Here is a 4,915-nt window from a genome sequence, read left to right on the forward strand (position 1 = left end):
TGGGTGGGGGGGGGGTGGTTAGGTTGCTATTTCAGTGTTGGATATTTTGTAACCTCTGTTGCCAAGCTCTTTTTGTAGACATTTTTCCCTAGCCAGTATACCATTTCAGTGGGATTTATTTATAATACATAAAAGAAAAGTCCGCTTTTATTCTTCTACCTTTTTATAATTGTATAACAGCCCAAATACATTTTAGAATATTTTTTTTAGTTTTAACTGTCGGCTTTGCATTGTTGCATTAGGTGTTAATATGTAATCAAGGAGTGTCAGTTGAGGTCTTTTACTAACTACAAATTGTAACTTCTGGAAATAAACAGGGTCTGTGTAAAATGTGTCTGTACATTGTTTTAAACAGTTGCTGCTGCTTTCTCTGTAAAACCTCAAACATATGCCTCTTACCACAGTATCATTGGATATTTATTCATTATAAAAATAAATATAAATCATCTTATTAGGGTCAGCTTTAGCGTTTAGTGGGCATTGCTGGGTTGAATAGTCCATCAGGTTCTCGTAGCTCTTAAGAGACTTTAATGTTGAGGTATCTGCACAGGAGTTTGTCAAAAACCAAAACAATGGTGTTTGTGTCTTTCACTCTGTAAAATAAACTCTCTGAGGCCTGGTTGACACCTAGGAGTTTTTGAGACGTTTGAAAATCACTTTTAAATGCCCAACACAAGAAATTGCATAGTTTTCAATGACCCTGGTTCACACCTGAGCAGAAAAACGCACGAAAAGGTACATGAGCTTCTTTGGGCTTCTTTTGTGAGCGTTCTTTCATTGCCAGCAATGTTTTATGAGCTGCCAGTCAAAACACGTGTTTCATGTATGCGCGTTAAAACGCGCATTATAAATGTGCACAACGTGCTAATAACCGCATGCTGGGAACGCGGGTAAAAACGGTGCCGCCTAGGTGTGAATTGGTGTTATGTGTTTATGCTATATGATTTAGAATGTATCCGAGAAGAGCCCCATTATTATTTGGCTTTTTAATGGCTACAATTGTTATGTACTTGGGTGTTGGTTGGAGAATCTTACGATGGAGTTTCAGAGAAATATAAAAGGAAAAAAAAGCACATTGAGTCATCTTTAATTTGATGTACATTGATGGAGATACAGAAAGAAGGGAAGGCCCACCAACTAGTCAGATACCAGCTTTCATATTTTATCTGGTGTAGGTTAAAGGTTGAAATCATAACCACCACTTTTCCTTTTGTCTGTTTTTAATAAATAAGCTCTTCAGTCTTAAGGAGACCAGAAACCAACTTTTTCCCAATTCAGTTCCCAGTAAGCAATGTGCATGACCCAACAAAAATATTATCCTATGTTAAATAACATATGGTAACCGCAATGGTTGCATCTTCATATGCATTATATCTTCTAAAAGTAGTATAAAAATAAATATTGCACATCTCATTTGCTTGTATTTGCATAATAGATTTAGAATGTATTTTGTCTCCAATACAGTACATGATGGTTGGATCTTTGTAAGCGGTCAATGTGTACTGTATGTATAAATGATTACATTCCCTTCTTTCTATAAACCTTGAGTTTTTATTTGTATATTGATTGTCTTTTATTCACCCCATCAAAATGCATTTATTGTACCTCATACCATCTTCAGCTGTACCTTTTCATTAATATAGCTAACAACCTCAAAACTTAACAATATAAAATATTAATGTAGGACTTGGAGTCAGTCTCCCTAGCAACAGTAGGCTGAAAATGCACGTTTGCCTTTTTATTGGGTGTCGTCAAAGCCAAGTACATTCTTCTGCTAGTATTTCCCTGTTACTTTACAGATACAAGGCATTTTTACTAACATTTCAAGGCGTTTTCTACCTTAAGCTATAATGTGTAAAACAGACCCATTTGGTAAGCTTTTTCTGTTGGGCTGGCCTTGAAGTCCCGGTGCAAGTAATTGAATTCCGAAGTTAAAGTGGTGTAATACAGGAAAAGGTGTCTGGAAAACAGCTTATTGGCAGATGTTGGAGCAAGGTGACTCACGTTAGTGATCCCCTGCAGGCTAGTGGAAAGGGTTTCTATATTGTAACTGAGGGTTGGCAAACCCATCTAATATAAAATGATTATTCTTGAAGGGCACGGGTAGGCTATTTTGGTTTCTAAGGCCTAGTGGACAAGGCTTGGTGTTACAGCAAATGTGAATCTTACCTTGGTGTATAATTTGTACCTTGTTTCCTGATTGTATATTTCTGTTCATTGTAGCAAATACATTCCTGCTACGGATGTGGAAAACTATAACTTCCCTCTGGTGGAGCCACATTTTAAACATAAACTCTGCTGCAACACATTGCAATAACTATTATGTGGCCCATAGTCTAAGTGAGATGTGAATGATATCAATGTTTATCTCATGCTACAGACCACGTCTGTTCATACACGCATCATATTCACCTTGCAGGTTTAGTTTGTATTCTGCATTGACAAGGTGCAGTTATGTACAACTGCATTACTTTCGTGACTAGAAAAGTAGATAAACGGTCAGAAACGGTGAATCTAGTGTTTAACGCCATATGACAAGATGATGATGTTGTTCAGTTATGGTTTTTTCATATTCCAGTATCCACAGGGTGCATGGTGAAGTTCCTTTTGTACTGTACTTTAAACGTGTTCTCTTTAAAATGTATTGTACTGTATTGAAATAACTATAAATGGCCTTGTATTTGGACCTTAGCGTGTATCAACACCAGTTCCAAGTTTTCCGATGCACGTTGACAGTTAGCTTCTAAAACAAAAACATATCTGTGGTGCTACTTTCTTCCTATGGTGCTTCTGTGGACGCTAACTGCACACATGCTAAGCAAAGCTTGAAGATACTAAGTCCTATTTTGCAGCATTGTCTGTTTTGTAATGAGAACAGAACAATTTTTTGATACACTTGAATTTCCTTTCAGAGACTCATTGACAATCTCTGTCCAGTTTGTATGTGGGGTTTTATTTTGCTCCTAAGTTTTTCCTTTTTGTTTTCTTTGAGAAAGCAGCTCTGATCCTTCATAACCTGTATTCCATTGTCAGATCTCACATTCTTCTCCGTTCTAACCAAGGAATTTCAATGACCAATAATTACTTGAAATCTCATTTACAAGACAAATGGAGTTACAAATTCACCACTCAATCCTGATACGGCCAAGAACCTTTCTGGGCTTTGCAAGGATTCATGGTATCACTCCAATGTAAAATAGCCATGTACATTTCTATAAATAATAAGTAGGTGTTTTAGAAAGGTATACCTTGCTGACAAACCGTGTGGATCAACCATCTCTTGACATAATGATGTTATGTAAACTGTTATGTGAATGTTTTTGGCATGATATTTTTGGCATGTACTTTTGCATGATTCCATTTTCTGCCACATTTTTTTTTCCTGGCAAACAAATCCATCATATTCAATATTCTGAGGAAAATAGCATCTGAAAACCGAATAACGCTCAACATCATTTATGGGCTCTGAGGAAGAATGTCTGACAATTTAACAAAATGTCACATGTTATTGGATAGCCATGTATCTTACCAAGAGAATTTGTCTACATTTAATTACCAATATAGATAGGGTGACCTATTAAAATTTTGTACCAATGGACCTACAACAGTCTCTCCTCAGACATTTGCCGTTACTGACATATTTCAAGATGGCTGGGAAAACGTTATAGGCTAATCCTCTTTGGATAGTCCCTTATTTATGTATGTGATCTGGGTTTCAAGACGGTTAACAGACTGTATGTTATTGCATTCTGCTCCCCTGGCAAAGCAACCAGCAGGCATAGGCAAGAATCATGTACGTTCAAAAATTGAATTGGTTCATTTTTTGTCTTGTAGAAAGCGTGCAGATTATTTTTTTTCAGTTTGCTTTTAGTGTGTAGTGAGCTCTGAGCAGAACACTTTTTTTTTTGCGTTATAATCTTAGATTGTATAGGTAGAGAACACAAATAAGTGTCACTAAATGAGAACGTTCTCCTGAACTTGTAGAGTTTCTGACTCTACGGCTAATGTAATGGTGTGTGCAATATGTGACCGCAATCATAACAAAAAAAAACATTGGCAAAAAATTATGCTCTGGTTATTTTTTTTTCACTCTGTGTATTTCCACTTTTGCAGTCAAATTTGAGAAATCCTCTCTAGGTTCATTTATGTGTTCCTGTTCACACAGCATACTGAAAATTAACTTTAAAAAAAAGTTTGCCCTTTTCACAGTGATCTGTCCCAATGGAAACTTTTGGGACTGTATTTTGAGGATTGCATTTATCTGATAAGCTTCATTTAACATACAGTGCACAACCCACCTTGGATCCACTCACAGCTCTTCCTAACATTTCAAAGAAAGATCAGCAAGAAGAACTTTTAACGCTTAAAACCCTATGTGAATGGAAACGTGTAACAAGTATAAAATAGGTGTTATCCTAATTTTGGCTGCGAAAGTGGAAATACACTTTAAACTATACAAGCAGCTTGGCTTTTATATAGGGGAATTTGTTTATAGTTTTCATGCGAGTCTCTTTTTAAGCTTTGCATAATTTTCATGTTTTACTTTATGAGAATTTTTGTTTACAGTTACTTCTATATAGATAAGGAATTAATAAAATAGGTTATTGTAAGATGTTAAATTGATGAATAATACTCTCAAATTGTCAATGTTAAGTTACCATTAGACATTTAGGTAATCTGTTTGGGTTTTTTTTTTTTTTAAGATCAAGTGGTAAATGCAATGTGTGCAGGCCAGCATGGGGAGCAGAGTAAAGTCTAGCTGCTAGATTTGTTTGACTAATACATTATTTATTCCCAGAGCTAACACTGGTGCTGGGATTGTCTGCTATACAGACATACATTTGGGGATGGGGGGCAAGGCACTTTGTAGGTGTCTAGGGGTTGTAATATTTTCTATATATAGTCTAGTGTTTTA

Source organism: Nanorana parkeri, unplaced genomic scaffold (assembly GCF_000935625.1).
Source record: "Nanorana parkeri isolate BGI_ZX_2015 unplaced genomic scaffold, ASM93562v1 scaffold1564, whole genome shotgun sequence".
Lineage (NCBI taxonomy): Eukaryota > Metazoa > Chordata > Amphibia > Anura > Dicroglossidae > Nanorana > Nanorana parkeri.